Below are 22,571 nucleotides of genomic sequence, written 5' to 3'. Positions count from 1 at the left end.
GCATTTGTTTTTCTTTTTCTGTTTTAGAAACTTTGATATTTTTTAAACCAGGAAATAAATTTTTGATTGACAAAATTCATTATTCAATACAAAATTGAACAGAATTTTAGCTTAATTCATCACAGTGCCATCTGAAGAAAAACTACTTATAAACTGAATTATTTCATAGCCAGACAGCTTTATTTGTTGCTTACGCTTATGGACATACTGTTATTTCTGTGTAAAAGTTCCCCTTTCCCCTGACTCAGAAGAATACTTTTACTCACATCCAATATTTGGTCCAAAGATCCTTTCTCAAGTAGCATTTTTCATCTTTCTCGAAAGAGATGAATACTCATAATTTTATGAACTTACTTAAATTCTAGTTAGTTGCTTTATTCATTTGTGTAAGTATTCTTATCTCCAGTAGGCTATGAATGCTGAAAGGTAGACACTTTCTTTATTTTTATCCTCACCACATTGAAATAGTGACTGGCACATAACAGACATTTAATAATAAGCAGTTGTATCAAAGTACCTATGTACATTATTAAGATGACAAGGGCAAAATAACAAACATCATCACTGCATTAATTTAACTTGATTTTTTTTCTTTCACTTCAGTGCAGGTAAATCTGTAACATCCTTTATACCTTCTTCCTTCCCACAGCATCCTTTTCTTGTCTTCTGCAAAGTACAAAATGGAAGGGTTTTATTAAAGATTGTGACAGGGATGCCTGGGTGACTTTGTTGGTTCAGCGTCTGACTTCAGCTCAGGTCACGATCTTGCAGTTGTTGAGTTCAAGCCCCACATTGGGCTCTCTGTTGTCAGCGTGGAGCCCGTTTTGGATCCTGTCTCTGCCTCTTCTCCACTCCTGCTCTCTCTTTCTCCCTCACAAATATAAATAAGCATTAAAAAATAAAAATAATAAAAAATAGTAATTGTGGCAAAATTACAGTTGTTATGTTTTACTGAACTGACAGTTCCATCTCTAATCTTAATCTCACCTTTTGTCTCATTTCCAACAACCCAAGAACTATTCCCTGGCTAAAGCTACACAAAGACAGTCTTCTTGTTTAAATTCAAGTTGCACTGCTTGTTCAATTTCAAATATCTGCGATCTTAATCTGTATAAAATGTAGTAAACACCTAAGCAATTTTAGGGACCCATCTGCCCCCGCCAGTGGTTACATGTATTGAAAGGGAGATATTCTATCTGATTGCATAAATTATATTTAGGACTGAAATTCCATTAAAGGAGAATTTATAAGCATAAAGCAAGGAAACATAGCTACCAGTAATTCAACTAACTCGACTGTAAAGTAATCTGCAATGAATTACAGTGCTACAAAATGAAAGAGTACTTGACTAGAAAATTTGGAGAACTCAATTCTATTTCATTTCTTCCTGTGCCTGATATATGACCATAAGTAAATCAAATCCTCTTTACTTCTTTTTGGTCACATTGGCCTAATAGTAAGATAAATAGATATATTAGATTCACTTCTAATTCTAAAATACCACTTAATAATTAATTTGGTAAGTAAACTTGCTTACCCCAAATTAATTTCGGTAAGTAAACTTGCCAGTTTTATTTTTTTTAAGTTTATTTTTGAGAGAGAGAGAGAGAGAGAGAGAGAGAGAATGCCAAGCAGGCTCTGTGCTATTAGCAGGGAGACTAATGCTGGGCTTGAGCCCAGGAATTGCAAGATCATTATCTGAGCTGAAATTAAGAGTAAGATGCTTAACCTGTTGAGCCACCCAGGTACCCCCCTGCCACTTTTAAAACATAGTAGTTGTGTCAGACATGAACTCAGTTAACATTCTCAGAATATCTACCATGTACCTAACATGTACTTGAGACCGAGTAGTTCTAGACATAATACATTGCACAACATGTGACTAGTCATTTTTGTAGTAATAATAAAAAGGTGATAAAATATATAAATTTCTGTAAGATTAGAAAATGGTTAAGCATTAAGTAATACAAACCTCTACAAAAAAACCTCAAGATAGGCATTATTATCTACCTCTTATTAATAAGGAAAATGAGATCAAACTTGTTCAAAGGCTTCTAGCTATTAAACAGCATTTTAATCACAATTACAAGCACGAAAATATATGTTACTACTTTAAACTTTCTTGTCTTTTATTCTAATCCAACTATGACCATAAGTAATATTGATAATATCTATAAATCTACATATACTTTAATATTTTTCTTAATGTAATACATTTGCTTTGATATCGAGTGTTGTACTTTATGGTGGTTTCTATTAAAGGCTAAAAATTCAAATTCTTCTCTTTTTCTTACATGGAGCTTTGGCGTTTTGTCATAGCTTGCAGCTCATTTTTTTCCCCCCGTTATCCAAGAAGAGTGTATATACAGTAAGGATAGAATTACTCTTCCTGTGTGTTTTTGTGTAAATTTAAGTTTAAATTTGACAATATCCCAAAACTTACAAGAAAATAATAGGTCAAACACAAAACATTTTCTAACTCTAACATACTTTGGGCTGAATACTTGGTAGAATTCTGATTTACTTTTGTATATGTGGCCATGGACCTGTCAATCACAAGGCAGTGATAGCACGGAAATAAATGAACTGTAAATACACTGTTACAGGCATTCTGATATCAACTGAATAAACTCAATCACATTTCAGTAGACAGACCGAGTCAATATATCACAACAGATGGATGCACAAAGGTGATCATGGGGATGGTTTAAGAACAAAAGACTCACTATAATTGGAATTATTTTGGAGTAACTTCCAGAGCATGAGCAAAAATGCATATATAAAAGCTGGTTCTTGAATAAACAGTATATAAAAACCACTGAGAGTTGTCATGCTATTCAGAGTATAATATATATCTACCAATATGAACAATATTTCATCATTCAAAACTAACAGGTTTTTGAGATCTAGTATAATAGATTTTTATCACTGGTAGCAATGGACAAATAACCCAGTTCAATTGCTGATAATACAAAATACAAATATGAATAATGAAAAGTTACACAATTATGTGTCATATGTAATTGTTAAGATTACTAAAATTTTCTAGTACCACAGAGGTTTAGTTGGAACACAAGCATATTTTATAAAAAGGGTATTCAGTCATGGTAGAAATTAAATTAGTACATTGATCAGTTCAGAAACTGTTCCCTAACCCTGCTTCAGTTGTAGACATACACAATTTATTTATTCAGTAGACTTAAAGAGCTAGTGTTATTGATTCATCTACATGTATCTATATTATTTTTATCTATAAAGAAGTGGAAGACAAATTTATGCTTGAGTAATGCTTCAAATAAACTATTTGTTACTTTAGTCTTCTGTTAACTTTAAGACATTACTTGGAGATCCTCCTCTTTGTTAAAACAAGGTATCTTCTGTCTCTTTAATTTTAATGAAAACTTATTTAGTTTGATTTCCAGAATGGCAGAGTTCTGTTTCCCAGATAGCAGCCTGACAAACTCCACAGATATACTCTGTAGCAAAACAAGCAAATCTGGTGAAGCCTACTAAAAATAACTATTTAAAGAAGTCCCTGGAAATTGTCCTAAAGGCATAAAGCAAATGAGGAAACATTTATTCAGGAAAATCTACAAATTCTGTGGCATCTGAACTATGACCTGCTTCCTTCATCCTCACCTACCCCAGCTTAGTGAAACACAGAAGTTCCATTCCATACAGGTGTTGCCAAAAAGATGGATCCCTCTCCCATGAGTTCTCACTCAAAATTTAGTGTATCTGACTGGAAGGGGCAGAAATCCGTATTTCTCATCCTCTCCAACTCTAACTAGGAGAGACTAGATTTTTGGTGAGTATGGCCAAGAATCTGGGGCTTCTTTCCTGCATCTAGCCTCTACACATTGGATGGAGATTCTCCCCCCAGTACACAGGGTGAAATTGCAAGGTCCCCAATTGCCTTGCCTTAGTTCACTCAGAGAATAAATCATAATTCCAAAAGGTATCAACCCACCTAGCACATAGAGGAACTGACCCAGAGATTTTGCTAGGAGAACAAGCAGTCCATAAGAAAAGACAAATCTGAGGACACTGCAGGAGGACACTCAATTTATTTGAAACAGAATGAGGGGAAGTTAAAAATTATGGGTGTTCTTGAAAATAAATGCTCTTCTTAATTAAGAGCAACAAGGTAACTATTAGCTAGACATCTAGTTTACCAGAGAGAATCAGGAATAGATACAGCTAAGAAGAGTTCTTTTGGGTTTAGAACAAAACTCCCAAGAAATGAGCTCAAAAACTAGCCCTGCTCAAATGTAATTGGACCCGACTGCTAAGGAATTGATGCCCCAGGGCATCATTACAAACAGTAGAGCAATCAACCAGGAATTAGTGAAGCCTATTACCAAATGAGAAAGTGTTAATACCAAATGAGGCAGACAGTTTTAACAGAGAAATCAGAGGAAAAGATAGTCAAAAAGAGAACTGCTAAAACCACTGTCATCCCAAGGACTGTGCACACCCAGAATTGCCTCTGTAGAACTACAGAAAATACTTGATGTTGCAAGGGGTATAATCTTCCCTAAAATAGCCTAGCCAAGATGCAAGTAAACAACAAAATAAATGTTCAGAGAAGGGGGAGGGGAATTAGTATCTAGACTTAACTATAACATACATTAAATGCCCATTTCTCAATAACAAACTATGAGACATGGAGAGAAACAGGAAAGTTTGACCCACTCACAGGAAAAACAGCAGGCAACGCAAACTTCCTGAGTGAGAGAGACTTTGGATCTAACAAAGTCTTCTTTGGATCTAACAAAGACTTCAAATTAGTCATTATATATTTGTTCAAAGAACTAAAGAAAACCAAGCTTAAAGAAGCAAAGGAAGACATGATGATAATAGAATATATTAATTCCCATGAAATAGAGAATATATGGTAATAGATATTATAGTAAGGAATAACATGGAAATTTGGGACTTGAAATGTTCAATAACTAAAATGACAAATTCGTTAAAGGACTCAGTGGTACATTTGAACTAGCAGAAAACAGATGGATAGAGATAATGCAATATGAAAACAAAATGAAGAAAGCCGAACATAGCCCCAGAGAAATGTGGGATGTCATAAAGTGTATCAAAATACAATGGGAGTACCAAAGAGGAAATAATAAAGTAGGGAAAATATTTGAAAAAATAATGGCTGAACACTGCCCTAGTTCCGCTGAAAAATTTTGGCTACATATCCAAGAAGCTCAATAAACTCAAAGTAGCATAAATGCAAAGAGATCCATGCCCAGACACAGCATAGTAAATGCACTGAAAGACAAAGAGTTACAAGAATATTACCCTAGAGTAATACCCCTGGTGTGCTAATGATCACGCATGGATCCTTACCCATCCAAATTCTCATTCTTAGACTGTTGAACATTACTTATAGTAGAACAATTACAAAATTCTATTTCCTATTTTACTCCACCAATTTTTTAATTCCTTTCATTTTTTGCTCACCAATTTTACCTGCCATTTAATTGTCTCTCTTTTTCCTACAGAACTGAAGGTTAGGACTACATAAAAAAAAATAAAACAACAACAAAAACTTAGGACTTTTTTTTTTTTTAACTGAGTTTCTCGTATACATCTGTGAACATAAAATAATCACCTTTGTTTTCATGTTCTCACCATGTACTGAGGCCCATTTAATTTATTATTTAATTTATATTATTTTTTTCCTTTTCATTTTCTTGAGTTTTTCTTTTATTGTTTAATTTCTTCCACACCATTTTTTCTCTGATTATTCTTTTATTATTGAGTTCTAACATGATGGCACTTCCACAAAATTCTTTTAAATTTGTTGTTGTTTTTAGCAACTAATATGTAGTATAATTTTCAAAAAAAGTTTCCATATATAATGGAGACTGTTGTAGTTATTCACTATTGCAGTTACTGTGTTGAATATGCCCTAATTTGGGTAGTTTAGTGTTCTGTAAATTAAATTTGTTTTTTATTTATTTACCTTACTAATTATTCTCATAATTTGCTCAAGTATTGTTTTACATATTTAAAGTTTGTTATTAGTGTACATACACTTATGTAGAAGGTCAGTGGTGAACCAAACAACTTACCATTATATAATGATACACATTTCCCAAATAATGTTTGCTTGTGTTATTTACTATTAGTACAGTTACTCAATTTTATTTTGGTTATAGTTTTTCTATTATGTGTTTTTCCATTTTCTTTCAATTTATCTGTTTTATTTTACATATATTTTGGGTATGCCTTTTAAAAACATAACCTGCAGTGGGGCGCCTGGGTGACTCAGTCGGTTAAGCGTCCGACTTCAGCTCAGGTCATGATCTCACGGTCCGGGTCCGTGAGTTCGAGCCCTGCGTCAGGCTCTGTGCTGACAGCTCAGAGCCTGGAGCCTGTTTCAGATTCTGTGTCTCCCTCTCTCTGTGACCGTCCCCCATTCATGTTCTGTCTCTCTCTGTCTCAAAAATAAAAAAAAAAATTAAAAAAAATCATTAAAAACATACCTGCAGTAAAAATGGCTTTAAAAAACTGTAGAAACATGTTTTATTTTCTTACAAATGTCTGGAATTAGGCAAGAGTTTTCAAGCTTCTATGTGCATTCAGTGTGCTAATGTCAAAAGTCAAGTCATTGTGGAAGAGGACTACCAAAGGGTATCAATTGTGGAAAGACTGATTCAGAAGAGGGAGGAACATTTTAACTGCCAACCACAGTCTTCCCCAGGATCTTAATGTTTCATTTCTTTCTCTTTTTCTTAAAAAATTTGTTTAATGTTTATTTTTGAGAGAGAGAGAGAGAGGCAGAAAGAGGGAGAGGGAGACAGAGAATCCAAAGTAGGGCTTCTCATTTTCTTCCTACACTCAAAACACGCCAACCCACTCCCAAACCTAAAACCATCAAGTTTTCATCTAATTATGATATTTAGATAGTCATGAAGTCCAGGATCTCATCATCTAAATCAGGACCAGATGCAATTAAAGCATCTTAAGTACACTTCTCCTGATACAGCAATTTGGGGCAGTTACCAAAATGCAAGGTCTTGTATTCCAAGAGGATAAGTTCCAATATGCAAGCACTTTTCTAAAAAAAACACTGCATGCATAATGTCTGCTAATCTTCCATTGGTCCAAACCAGAATATCCCAGAACCCAAGGGGGAGGCATTATACAAGAGAATGAACATCAAAAACAGATTTATTGGCGTCACCATGAAATAGTCTACTACATGCTTTCTCTAAATCTTACAATAGCTCTTTTTTTCTTTCCTCCTAATTATAAGAATATTCAATTTTTGTTTCGGAGGAATACTTGTTTCTTCAGCTATTTCTTTGAGACCTTGCATAATCAGTCACTTGCCAAATTGGGCCTTTCAACTACATAATCCAGTAATTCCTCACATAAATTATTAATGCTTCTGAAACACTGAATTTTCTAGTCTTTGATGTGCATGTTTATTCAACCCTTGAAAACTTACTTTTTCATAGTAGACATATAGGTCTCTCAGGTATCTTATTGAAACTGCAAAGAATCAATACATACTGTATGAACAAACAAGCCAAGAATGAAGTTTTATTTTTATAATCATAGGATGTCCAGAAAACATTTAAGGTTGTATTGTGTTCCTTTTTTCTTCTCCTTAAATAGATATGGTTTATCCCATAAAGTCCCACTCTGTAGAGGTCTGTTTTACAAAAATTGATTCTTAAACAGTTACTTATATTGATTTCAAATATCTTAGATATTTTCCTTGATAATATCATTCATATGAGCACAGTATGAAAAATCATGTGTAAGAAGGCCAGGTCGAGTTATTTGTATTTAAACTAATTTTGAACAAAATAAATCCAGAAACATTATCCTAAAATGTTTTCGTTTGTGGTCTGATCCTTATAATAAAATATTAGAATAAAAAGATATTTTATTTTTATATTATTTTTATGCTTATATATATAGTTTCACAATTTCCTTCCAATATCAACACAAAATTTCAAACAATAAGTATCACTTGTGAACGGTTAATTAAGGTATTATACTGGAATATGAACTGTTAAGTGAGCAAGGGGTTTTGTTATTTTGTTGCTTGCTCTTACGTTCACTTGCTAAAAGTAGTGCCTGGTCTATAAACAGAAGTTCAAGATGTGTTGAATAAATGAATGAAACAAATGGAGATGGAGTAATGCAATTATATCTTCTAAAATCATGTTAGGAAGAAATATAAGGATAATATCAGATAATTTAATATGTGAAAATCTTTTCCATAGTGAGAGAAAAAAAATCATAGGTTCCCAAAACAGATACCCAAAATGCATTTGTATGATAAATTTTAACAAATTTATTGGGAGTTTCAAGTTTTTCTACTATCTACTTTTGATTAGTCAAGTAATTCAATTTGTCTTTACTTTCTTCTTTTTTGAACACACATGGACACTCACACAGCTTTCCGTAAATTAAGGTATTTCAATCAAGAAGAAAAGTGAACCCTTTGCATATTCTTCTCTTAATTTTATTTTTAAATATTCTATGTAATTTATATTTAGTATTGATTAATGTGAAAAATGGCATATAGAAAAAAAATTATCTTTGTTTTCCTAATTTTATTTCTGAAAGCTCCCAAAATCTTTTAAGCATGCATGTTTAATATTTTAGTATACAAAGCTAAAGCAAATTAATTTTCATTTTTAAAAATTTTAATTCCACTGGAGTTAACAAACTCTTAACTATAGAGAACAAACTAATGGTTACCCATGGAAAAGTATGGGGGGTGGTGATGGATGAAACAGGAAGTGGGGATTAAAGGGAACACTCATATGGGGCACCTGGGTGTCTCAGACGGTTAAACGTCCAACTTAGCTCAGGTCATGATTTCACAGTTCATGGGTTCGAGCCCTGCATCAGGCTCTGTGCTGACAGCTCAGAGCCTAGAGCCTGGTTCAGATTCTCTGTCTCCCTCTCTCTCTCTCTGCCCCACCCTCACTATGCTCTGTCTCTCTCCAGCTCTCAAAAATGAATAAATGTTAAAAAAAAAAATTTAAAAAGAACACTTATCATAATGAGCATGGAATAATGTATAGAATTGTTGAATCACTGTATTGCACACCTGAAACTAATATAACACTGCATATTAACTGTACTTCAGTTAGAAAAAAGGGTGTGTTATAAGTTTCTATGGTTAAAGAGATACTATATTGTCATAATAGCCAAAGTATTCAATAGTAGATTAATTATTTTGAGCACTATACATTTGATCACTAATTTTCATGACTCAATGCAGTTCATATTTTCCCTTCTTTTTTTTTTTTTTTTTAATCTCCAAACATCTGAATATATGTGTTCAGCATGTTTTAGGCTCTATGTGAGCAAATACTGAAGTGGTAGCTTGAGATCTAAGTGTATTTATTCTTGATTACCAACACACACAAACAGAGTGAAGTAGATGATCCTAGGCTAGTCAGAGGCTCTAAGATGTCAACAAAGTGAAACAATTAAAACAATAATAACAAAGCAAACAAAATTGAACCTGACCGCTGACCTCTGATGGCTGGAAACTTGCCCCTGACTGTGAATATCTAGGAAACACAAACATAAATATCTTCAGGAAATATTAGCAGAGATAGAAGAACATTCCTCAATCAAAAAATAAATTAAGCATGCCCATGTTCTGGAGAACATGGGTGCCTATTCTTCCTTCTTCCCATTCTTTTTCATTTTGGTACCTGTTACCTAAGAGCAAAGTCACCCAGTGATCTGATTTTCCTTTCTTCCTAAGTCACCTAATAAAGAACAACTCTTATTTACATTATACCACCCCTAAATCACCTAGAACAAACAAACATTATATGAAAAGTCTTTTAAATAATATGCTCCAGATTTCCATAAGGTATCTTTCACTTATTGTTTTAAGTTAACTTTTCTTTGACAACAGGTTTATTACTGCTAACTCTAACAGGTGGGCTTTAATAAAATAGGAGAAATCTTTCAATACCACTTTTTAATCTTCAGGCTATTGGCTTTTTATTCCTGCTCATTTTCTCAATGTCATAAGAATGCTGCTTTACATTCATACATCATGCCATCACTCCTATATGCTTAACTGGAAGAAGAAAAAAATGAAGCCACAGTCCTTATTTTTCCCTTTGAAATCGCCTTCTTATATAATAAACAATCTTTTCCAAATACCCCGTATAGATTTTCCTTTATACCTCATTGACCACTGATAAATCAACCTTGTTTGGAGAGGAAATTGGAAAAATAAATACATGATTAAAAAAATGGCAGTGCTGTGTTTTGATTAGACAAATAATGATTTATCCTTCAGGAAAGAAAGAATTCTTTGCAGCTAGTTTTATTAGATCAGGATCACTTCACCTTGATAAAAAAATTAATTTTTGTACCTGAAATAATAATAGTAATAACAATATTTTTCTCAAACTTAAAAAAATGGAGGATGATAGAATCTTCATGCAGAATAGTAGAAAAGGAAAATGTGGAATTAACGAATCAAAGAGTTTCACTATGAGTATTGGAGTTCCACATCTGTAGACATACCTGCTACACTTAAGGGCAAAAATATGAAATACATTTAAACTTTGGTTTGTGAGCAAAATTCATTCTGAAAACATGCTTGCCATCCAAAGCACTTGTATATCAAAGCGAATTACCCCATAAGAAATAATGGAAACTCAGATAATTCATTCCACAACCCAAAAATATTCATATAAAAATGATTACAATACTGTAATATAGTACAAAATAATAAAGGAAATGCAAAATGTAAAGAAAAATACACATATTAACCTGCTATTACCTTTGAAAACATTTGTGGCTGGTGTGAGGGAGACGAGACAGAAGGGTTATTGTGTAGGATGACTTTTACTATCACTAATGGAATCACTGCTATCTGTTGGCTCACTGGAATCTTTTTCTGCATGGGGGCCATTGTATGTGCTCTCATGGATGTTGACTACAGTACAGTATTCATAAACTCTGTCATATACTGTATTTGACTGACAATAAGGTAGCAGAGGAAAGGGTTTTTTTCTGAAGGCAGCCTGACCTAGAATGAAGCAAAGCATTCCTAAGCTTACTCTCTTATGGAAAAGCAAAGGACTGTCCTCCATACGTGCTCTAAAGTGACAAAAAATACACTAGTGCCAGTTGTGCGCACCTTCCAGTGTTCTGAAAAATCACTGATTTCTGCCAAACACTGTGGCCTGAGACCAAGCATTTGAGCATGGGAGATGATCACTCATAATCCCGCAGTGAGAGAGACAGAGAGAGAGAGAGAGAGAGAGAGAGAGAGAGAGAGAGAGAGAGAAGAACCATTGGCTCAGTTGTGATCATGTGATGTTTGGCATCATGTATTACTTGTATTGCAAGATATCACTCTTTCTATTCAGTTAAAATTCATTAGAAATGTTTGTTCGTCTTGAAGAACACTCACAGAGCAAGTTACTTGCAATCCAAGGTTTTATTGTACTTACAAGACTATTTAAAACCATTGGAAAATAAAAGGAAGACTACATGTTTGCACTTTCCACACATGGCTTTATTTTTTACTGAAATTTGGCTGCAGGAAAAAGTGTTGAGAGTGTCCACAAACCCACAACCAACTATGACACCATACAACACAGCAATTTTTCAAGTTTCCTTTTAGAGGAGAACAGCCCAAGTTTCTCTAATTTTACTTCTTAGATTTGCTTCTTAATCCACAGGAGAATCACGGTTTTGACTTCACAAGTAAACAAATTATAAAATGTTACTTGGAATGAAAATGTGTAATATATATCTGAAAAGACAGTATGTTTTTTGAAAAATATGTGTTAGATATTTGAATATATTGGGAGTCAAATACATATTTGTTTATGTATGATGAATTTATATTTTTCGCAGTATTTGTTCAAAAGAATGAAAGGAATATGACACTCCTAGATACTGAGACCAAAGGAGAATCCAAAACAAATCCAGTTCCAAGTATCAAGTAGTTGATATTATAGGAGCCCATTTGCAACCAGCTGCTGCATCAAAATTTGTTTTCATTTCCATAACAAAGTAGAATGTGCTTCTGACCCACATAATAGTTCAAGTGTTTCTGGTTGATGGATGGCTTTCTTCCATGTAGACATTCAAAGATTCAGGTTCCTTCCATTTTATGGCTCTCATGTCACCAAGAACCATAGAATTCTCTGTCAAAAGGGAAGAAAGAGCTAGCAGTTTCTGATTCAGAATAACTGTAACATATTCAGTGGAGCTCTAAAAATCAAAGTGAGATCATATTGAGAAAAGGTGGATCTTAAAAGACAAAGTTGGACATGGGGACCACAGTCTAGACATGCATGTCTAGACATGAAAACCCATGTTCTTCATCTTGTCTGTGGCTAATTTTTAGTGAATCTTAAACTCACAATCAAAATATTGAAAATGTGTTAGAGGAGAACACAGGCAGAAACTTCTTTGACAGCTGGAGCAACTTCTTACGAGACATGTTGCCAAAGGGAAACAAAAGCAAACGTGAACTATGGGACCTCATCAAGATAAAAATCTTCTGCACAGCAAAGGAAAAAATCAACAAAACTAAAGGGCAGACTACAAAATGGGAGAAGATATTTGCAAAGGGCATATCTGATAAACGTTTAGTATCTAAAATCTATAAGAACTTATCACACTCAACACCCCAAAAAACAAATAACCCAGTTAAGATGGGCAGAAGACATGAATAGATAATTTTCCAAAGAAGACATCCAGGTGGCTAACAGACACATGAAAAGATGCTCAACATCACTGATCACCAGGGAAATGCAAATCAAAACCGTGATGAGCTACCACATCATACCTGTCAGAATGGCTATAATTAACAACAAAAGAAACAAGTATTGACAAGGATGCAGCGAAAGAGGAACCTCTTGCACTGTTTGTAGGACTGCAAACTGGTGTAGCCATTCTGGAGATTGACTAAAACTAAAGATAGAACAACCCTACAATCCAGCAATTGCACTATTAGGTATTTACCCAAAGGATACAAAAATACAGATTCAAAGGGGTATCTACACTCCAATGTTTATAGCAGCATTATCAGCAATAGCTAAACTATGGAGAGAGCCCAAATGTCCATCCACTGATGAATGGGTAAGGAAGATGTAGTGTATATATATACAATGGAATATTAGTCATCAAAACGAATGAAATCTTGCCATTTGCAACAACGTGGATGGAGCTAGAATGTATTATGCTAAGTGAAATTAGCCAATGAGAGAAGGCAAATGCCATATGATTTTACACATATGTGAAATTTAAGAAACAAAACAGATGAACACATAGTAATGAGGGGAAAAAAAGAGAAGGGAGGGAAACAAACCATAAAACACTTTTAGTTATAGAGAACCAACTATGAGTTAATAGAAGGAGGTGGGCAAGAGATGGGCTAGAAGGGTGATGGGTACTAAGGAGGGCACTTGTTGGGATGAGCACTGGGTGTTTTATGTAAGTGATGAATCACTGAATTCTACTCCTGAAACCAATATTACACTGTTTGTTAACTAAAATTTAAATTTAAAAAAAAAGAAAAAGTAAACTATTCCAAACACATAAAATACTATCAAGTATGAATATAAAAATATTAGAGAACATAGTGTCACTGATAATATATGACTTATTTAAAAAAAAAGCTTAATGTTTTGACCAGATTTTATTTATTTTGCCTTTTCACTATAGTTAATTAAATCTTCAGAAGTCATTTGCTAGCTAAATTAGTATCATAATACTTTAATTTTCATGAAATTACAATTAGGCCTGGCCTACTTTGACATTGAAAGGGAAGAGATGGGGGCGCCTGGGTGGCTCAGTCGGTTGAGCGTTTGACTTCAGCTCAGGTCACCATCTCACGGTCCGTGAGTTCGAGCCCCGCATCGGGCTCTGGGCTGATGGCTCAGAGCCTGGAGCCTTCTTATTCTGTGTCTCCCTCTCTCTCTCTGCCCCTCCCCTGTTCATGCTCTGTCTCTCTCTGTCTCAAAAATAAATAAACGTTAAAAAAAAAATTAAAAAAAAAAAAAAAGGGAAGAGATGCTTGCCAAGTCCATTATGATTCCCAACCACCCTTTGTGGTACTTTTTGTGTAGACTTTATTGTATCAGGTATAACAAAAGTGTTTGAGGAATTACTGTTAATCCCTATAGTCTGTGTCAGTCTCCATTACCTGATATACTAAACAGATGAGGCTACCAAATGGTTAGAGGGAATCAGAAATGATTCATCCAATGTTTGTGTTTTTTTTGTCCTCCTGGTATAATATATTGCATAATTTTACTACAAGGGAGGGCTTAAATGATTCCAAACATTCCCATTTAAAATTACAATTAAAACCCTGTGAAAGGGAGATTTGGTGGATGTCACATAAGAAGGGCAAGTCACAATCTTTCATTTACGTGCAATCTGTGTTATTGGCATCATGTTCTTAATGTAGTAAGAATGAAGTGACAGAATACCATCCTCAGTATTGTTTTCTAACCTTCTATAACCTCCAAGAATGTGCATATCTTCTAAGTTATGCTTTTGTGACTTTTAAAATGTCCTCTCTTTCTGCATGAGAATTGGTACATTGAGGCTCATGTCTTAATAGAAGATCATCTGATTTCCATATACTGGTCCTGGCTTTCAGCCACATGTGTAGTCTTCACTTCTGACAACTAATCAGGTGTCCAGAAAAATATAAAAAGTTTCCCCTTAACAGAAATAGAAAGAAATATATTTGCTTTCTTTTAGGTTGTTTTATTTTTCTTCTTTATAAATTTTCAATGGGCATGCTAAGAACAGCAAAGAAATAGAAATACTGCTTACTTTTATTTATTTTAATGTTTGTCATTTGTTATTTCTCCCTTGGCCACGTCTCCATAGTCTAAGTTCCTATCTTGAAAATTACCCAGTAATTTTTACTACTTCATCCCAAGGATGTCTAGGAAGCATAATGAAAGTTCAGCTTTCAAGCTTTTTACTCCATTTCATTGAAAAAGTGAACAACGAGTCTGAAAACCCATGGAGGTCTGCAACCTCCACCAAGTTGTGTTAAAAGTTGATGTGTAAAAGTAAATGATACCTAATAGTAAACTTTACTAATGATGAAAAAGATAAAAGCAAGAATCAAGCATAAATAAAATATACCTGAAATTCAAAACTTTTGGAACCTAAAATCATGAGAAATATTTTCTAAAGTATTTATTTTTCCTGCATCAGGTTATGTGATTTTATGCAGACATGTTGTTTAAAATGTAGCTGTTTTCAGATTTGGTGAGTTTTTCCCCTCCAGTTATAAAAAAATAATGAAGAAAAAATACTTAATACTGACTCCATTTATCCTTCATCCAAACAGGTTTCATTAAAAAATAAGCAATTTAGGGGCACCTGGGTGGCTCACTTGGTTGAGCGTCTGACTTCGGCTCAGGTTGTAATCTCATGGTTCATGAGTTTGAGCCCCACATCGGGCTCACTGCTGTCAGCACAGAACACACTTCGGATCCTCTCTCTCTCTCTCTCTCTCTCTCTCTCTTCCCCCCTCCCCCCCCCCGCTTCCACTCTCCAAAATAAAAAATAAATAAAGAAACATTTAAAAATTAATAAGCAATTTAGGTAGATTATGTATTGTTAAAAATTTTCTATGAGAGGAGACTTGTATATGCATATTTCTGCTAGTATTATTGTTCTCAGATTTTCTATGTCAGATTCGTTAACCGGGGATCTATGTTTTTCAGAATTCATTCATCTGGTAAATTTAGAAAATACTTCCTAATCTTTAACTTAAAATAAGTTATTTATGTTTCATTAAAAAATAACAAAATATAAGTTATATAACAAAAGAAATTTTCCTAAATGATTTCACTATTGAAAGATACAGTCACATGGTGAGGGGAATCTTGGGAAAACACACTCTGAGAAGCAGCTAGATACCTGAGACATCTGATACAGATAGATGGATGAATGGATGGATAGATAGATAGATACATATGGAGATAGATAAATATCTTGATGTTTAGTAGAAGCCAAGCTGTGATTGCAATATTTCTGTTTTTTAAACTATGAAAGAGAATAGTTTTTATTTACTGTATAATGACATAGTAACCATAATAACCTATAGAATTCTTATTATATTGAAGAAAAATTCTGATTTATAAATACTTGTGTTTATATGAAATACCATTCCTTCAATTAAATTTTCTTGAATTTAATTTAAAAATTAACATTGTTCTACAAAAATAAGAGTATAAAATTGAAATTTAAATGTATAACTGGTATGAAGAATCTGTTTTCCCAATCATGCTTACATTTGAAAGCCATGAGACTTTCATAATTATGCTTCTTCGTTAATAGAAAAGGATTTGTACTCTTGGTAAAATTATTAAACAAGTATATTATTGAAAATGAAACTTATTTAATAATAAAATAATAGTAAAATATGCCTAGACATTGTTCTGAATGTTTACAATCTTGTAATAAATGAATTAATAGAGAATCTTTGAAAAAATATCTTGGCCTTAGATTTAATTAAGTAACAGCTGAACCACATCTGAACTTCCGTGTAGTACACAGTGTGAAATAGAATTTTTAATGTAAAGGTTAATGAGTTAATTAGCCACATTTAAATGTTTAATTCAAATAAATGTTCAACCAGTTAACTGTAAAGTTCAGCCATTTTCTCTTCTTTGCTTATTTGCTCTAAGATTCTTCTCTGAAGTTTGGCAAATGGTGTAACATAAGATTAGGGAGAGAGAACGCAAGAATTTGACCATGTTATTTTGATAAGGAATGTATATTAAAATGAAATATGTAATAAAATCTGGTAAATACTAATAATCTGGTAACCATAAAGACTGTCTCAACTCAGCTTGTATAGTCGTTGGTATATTCCTTCTATTTCATTTGAAATACTTTTTTCTGGTGTATTGCCAATCATCTGAAAACTAAAGAATTCAAAGATAAATCCATATTCCAATTAATGTCTTATACCTCAGAAAGAGTATTTTCACCGCACTCTTTTTAATAATAATACACCCATCTTCACACAAAAAAATGAAGGAAACAAAGCATGGATACATACCACATGCTATTTCCCTTATTGTTATCTATTTATTCTTTACTTTTCAAATATGAACAGTTTTATTTATATCATAAGAATATGAGGAAACATCTTTAAAGGGTTATATCTACTTATTGTTTAGGGTGGTTTTAGAAATAATAATATACTGGAGTGCCTGCGTGACTCAGTTGGTTAAGCGTCCGACTTCGGCTCAGGTCATGATCTCATGGCTCGTGAGTTAGGGCCCCATATAGGGCTCTGTGCTGACAGCTCAGAGCCTGGAGCCTGCTTCAGAGTCTGTCTCCTTCTCTCTCTGTACCTCCTCCACTCGCACTCTGTCTCTCTTTCTCTTTCTCTCTCGCAAAAATAAACATTAAACAATTATTAAAAAAACAAAAAATAATAATAATATACTATATAAGTGGCTCAGTCAGTTGAGAGTCTGACTCTTGGTTTCAGCTTAGGTCATGACCAGGGTCATGGGACTGAACCCTGTGTTGGATTCCGTGGTGAAAGTGGAGCCTGCTTAAGATTCTCTCTCTTTCTCCCTCTGCCCTTCTCCTCTACTCATGCTCTCTCAAATACTACTACTACTACTAATATACTATACATAATGAGGAAATTATAGTTGGATTTTTCCATTATAATATTTTTAATATTATAGTGTTTTCATTCACCAAATAAGTAATATTCTGAACCTATATATAACTTGCTCAAAAAATGGAGTCTAATATACATTTTAATAAAATGCATATAATAATTTTAACTGGTTATGCAGCTCAACATACCTCTATCTTTATGGTTGCTATTTATTTTAATATCTTGGTTCATCTCTGTTATTTGAGTTTTTGAGTTCTAATCCATATATTTCCTTTCATAAATGCCAGAACCACAGTTTTCCATTGGAATGGATCCACATTAATTAGCTCTGTCTGCTTTTACCCACTGTATTTCTTTTATCTACAATCCTTCTTACATTTCTGGCTTAAATGCAATTTGCTCATCAGCATTAAACACACCATTCATGATTCTACACTCAAAAAACAAAATTGCGGGATTATTCAGAGAAAACAAGCACTTGACTCCTTTTCAAAACTGTCCTCAATTATTTCTCAATTCAAAAGAGAAAATTGAAGTCACACTTCTGTTACTATAACACGGAAGCAGAATTTCGGAGAAGCCACAAGACTTGAGTCAATCACAATTACTTCTATGATATGAATAAGCTTTGAATAAAAAGACTCAACACTTCAAGTACGTGCTTCAATTAAGAATTGAGGGTTAAATTTACTCTATGGGATAAGAGAGACCGAATTTAGTAACTTAAGTATAGCCAAAGGCAAGGAATAAGGTAATTTATCCTTTAGTACTTTAAAATATATTTCAAGTCTCAAATATTATCAATTACTGTATAAGCATAATAATCAAAATTGTAGCTATTCTAAGATTTTCATATAAGTACTAATATGACTTAGTTAAGACTATCAGTTTCTCATAGGCAGAGAATACTAGTTAAAGTTCCATCCATAATTAATCTTTCTGTCACAACTTTAAATATACACAGTATTCACTGAATAAATCTAAATTTAAGAATCTTTCCCTTTTAATGACTTTCACTACTTTGTTTTACCAGCTCCAATGTCTCATATAATAAGTCAACACAAAACCTACCTCTATTCCCTTTCTTTTTAAATTGGCAGCTATTTTCTGAACTCCATAATTATTTTGCCACTACTGGTTATCATAGAAATGTTTGTTTTCTTGTGAAATGCAAAGTTTTCTGTCTCCTGCCTGCTTACGAGAATTTTGATTTTGCCATATCAGTTTGTTCCACATCTGTTCCTCTTTAGTGAGTTATGTTTTGCTGGACAGTTTTCCTGGGTGCTGGTGATGTATGATCTGGAGAAAAGGAAGGGGTAGGAGAGAGTGAGGAGAGGACTGGGAGGAGTAAATTTATGGGAAGCTTGCTGGAGGAGTACTTAAGACTGGGCAGCTCTGCTTCGTAATGTTATTCAGAGAGTGATTGGGTTTCTCCATCTGTTTGCCCACAGTTTTTGCAGAGCATGGATTTTGTCCATCCTGTCGAAAGAGCTCACCACTCCCACATTTGGCTTCAGATATAGGGCTGGAGGGGAAAAGGCAGTGAAGGGTGTACAACTTCGTTCTGAAGATGGTACACAGAAGTTGGCGCGTAGCATTTCTGTTCATATTTTATTTGACAGAACATAGTGATGTGGTTACACTGAGCTTCAAGGTTTTCTGGTTTGCCACTAAAACTTGAGTTGATAGTTTCCATTACTAAACTAAAAATGGAGAGAATAGATAACTTGAAGACAACTAAAATTATTAGCTAAAAAATGAATAAAATAAAAATTAATGGCCCTGAGCTTTTCTTTCACTCACTGAGATATAACATCTTGATCAGAAGCATCTCATTGACCTAGCTAACAGAGGATTAAATAAGTAATATCAACCGCTCATGTTATTGTTGATTTTGTCCAGCAAGAATATTCACAGGTAAACTTACTATGTGAAAATGAATGTACAGCATTTAATTTATTTGTTTCCTATTTAAAGAGTATTTATTTATTTTTAGGTTTGTATTTAAATTCCAGTTAACATACAGTATAATATTAGTTTCAGGTTAATTTGTTTGCTTCTTCATAGTTCACAAGTAGGTTTTTTTAAATAGCGATTCCATTTACAAATAGATTTTATGTTTGAATTTGTCTCAGTTAAAAGAGATAGCTTAAATAAAGAATTATTTTTTTATCATTAAGGTTTAGTATAATTTTAAAAATAATCAACTCAAGAAAATAAGGGACTACATTTGTGTAAAAATTACTTGCTCTCAAATGATTACTTTATACTGGTAATGTGCAAATCAGTTATGAGAGTAGCATGAATTAATGAAACCAAATTAGTAATTATTTAAAATATACCCTTAAAATGCATAGTTTGTGTTTTTATTTATTCTCTTATTTCTTGAAGAATATTTCCAGATTTCAAGTAAACATACTAAGTAATGTTTGTGTATTAAATGCTAATTGGTTCTAAATTATGAACTGCATCCTAAATGTAGAATATTCTGTTTACCTGTAGGTTGCTGGTCATAAAGCCGAGAAAATCAGCTCATATAAGTTATGTTAATTGTAACACACAAACGTTATTCTTCATGCCAAGTTTATAATTGAGACTGTTTATTTTGCAGGATGTTCAAGAGCAGCTGTGGGCTATAACCAAGAGGAGTTATCTTTGCATTTTTCATTGTTGCTTGGTGAGTGCCTAATTTTTTCTCTGATATTTCCTCATGTAATGATTACAATTAAAATGTGATATTTTTATTCCACTCTGTGTATTAATTTTAAAACCACTAATTTAAAAGTTTTAACAATGGACATGCTATTTTCTTGTAATTAATTCATAATAATAGAATATATTTACTCTGATGAGACAAAGACAGAACACACTAATAAATATGCAATCTGACTTTTATGGTTTTAGAAGCAGAAACAATGTAGACATCAGTGTTGACGGATGATTGAAGAAATTGGCACTATACAATTCATTTGGTTAAGCTAAAAGGCTCCTCAAGTTCTCTTTATGTTTTTCTAATACCCTTAAACAGTATTTTTATAAGCATGACATACAAGTGTATGGGGATGAAAAGGAGCACATAAATAAATGTGGGCTATCCCTCACTTTAAATAAAAGTCATCCTGTGTTTATAGTTATGTGGAAATCTTTATTCGTATTTTTAATCAAGAAGAACAGTGATTTCATTTTCAATTGGTCTGTAACCTCCTCTATAATATAACTTATATTATTCGTCTTGAATCACAGTTGCAGGGTTTAAATACATCTTTAAACAACACAGCTAAGTTAGCCATTATGATAGATGCTTATTCTTTTTGTTGTTGTTGTTTATTTATTTATTTTGAGAGAGAGAGGGGGGGGGAGGTAGAGAGAGAATCCCAAGCAGACTCTGCATTGTCAGTGTGAATCTCACAAACCATGAGATCATAACCTGAGCCGAAGTTGGACCAAAGCAGGACACTTAACCCGCTGGGCCACCCAGGCACCCCTAGATGCTTATTCTTATAATGAGACTTGTGTCTGTAATAGGTATGGGCTTTAGACTGGAACTTTATGTGGGCTTTAAGCAGGGACTGTATGGGTCCTTGGGATGTCTCTCTTGGGAAGCATGTATGTGAGTAAATTTTATCCATTTAAGGAAAATGGAGTAAGTGATTAGTAACTACAAAACTAGACTATAGCAGAGGCTATGTTATTTTTTCACTGAACTATCTTTGCTTGCCCTATATATGAATGAAAGGCTAAAGAAAAAATGATTCTGCACTCTCCAATATAGTAGCCAAATACCACATGTATCTGTTGAGAAGTTGAAAGGTGGATACTGCACTGGAGGAACTTAATTTTTAACTTAAGTTAAACTTAAAGACCTACATAGGATTTATAGCTACGGTAGCAGAGAGTATAGCCCTGAAAGTTAGTGGTGTCAGAATTTAGAAGAAACTAAGATCCTGAAACACCACATGTAATGTTTTCCATTGAACACTATAGTCAGACTGTGTTATAAGAAGTAAATTTGTAATTTGTTAACACAATGAGATATTTTGATTATGTCTTATAAGAACCAGAGTTAATCAGCATGACTAATATGACAGCAATATCCTATTTATATTTGTAATTTCAGCATTTAGTGTAGTACTGCCACATGTTTTGGTGAATAAATATTTGATATTCATATACTCTGTAGATATTGAAAGAACTTTTGTTCAAGTATATGACCTATAAAGCAATTTTAATTGTTATCATATATAAATAATGCATATATGTATGTATATGTATGTATTTATATATGTTTATATGTATATATGGATTTCAAAGAATGTTCAAATAATATTCATGTAAAAATAACATGGCCTAATTTTCTTTTAATTCTGAATGTAGGGCTTTAGTGGTGAAGCTGAAGTGGTTAAGACATTTTTATGATTCTTCAGGAAGGCAACTCAGTGTAAAAGAACTAAACTAAAATCATTGTCTGGTGACCTTTCCCTTGCCATTTCAAATGTTCTTTCCATGACGTTTGTCAGTGACTCATATACCCGCCTTGTGATATTACAAGACTTAGGTGTTTTTATTAATGAAATTTAAGGCATGTGACAATTTTCTGAGATAATTGGAGCCCATGAAGATGTGACTTTATCTGTCAAAAGAGTGTCTCTCATTAGCACATTGGGCTTTTCCTATGAATGATGTATACAGGGACACAATGAAGCTAAGCTAAGCAGACACTTTTGTCTTGATATTAGGTATCGTATGCATGTGATGGATGTGGAGACAGTGGAGAGAGTGATGGGTTTCCCAAGGACTTTTTCACATTAACACTCCTATAATACCTTCCCTCTGACAATATTCTCTTAGAGGCAGTGCATTTCTACTATTTAATGATTACTTTTACTTGGTAGTTAGAACTCAGGGTATACTCACTGTCATG

The 22,571-nt window shown here is 33.5% G+C and overlaps 1 long non-coding RNA gene across 1 annotated transcript in view; it reads left to right on the top strand.

Annotated features, from left to right (window-relative positions):
- Nucleotides 1–20,780, top strand: part of LOC131495769 (uncharacterized) — a 71,164-nt gene extending 50,384 nt beyond the window's left edge. The window contains exons 2-3 of the long non-coding RNA XR_009254115.1: nt 20,262–20,327; nt 20,555–20,780. This is a non-coding gene — a long non-coding RNA (uncharacterized LOC131495769). The remainder of the gene's footprint in view (nt 1–20,261; nt 20,328–20,554) is intronic.
- The last annotated feature ends 1,791 nt before the right edge of the window (nt 20,781–22,571 follow it).

This window comes from Neofelis nebulosa, chromosome 15 (genome assembly GCF_028018385.1).
Source record: "Neofelis nebulosa isolate mNeoNeb1 chromosome 15, mNeoNeb1.pri, whole genome shotgun sequence".
Classification (NCBI taxonomy): domain Eukaryota; kingdom Metazoa; phylum Chordata; class Mammalia; order Carnivora; family Felidae; genus Neofelis; species Neofelis nebulosa.
The sequence above is the reverse complement of the archived record's forward strand: the minus strand, read 5'-3'. Positions and strand labels throughout refer to the sequence as shown.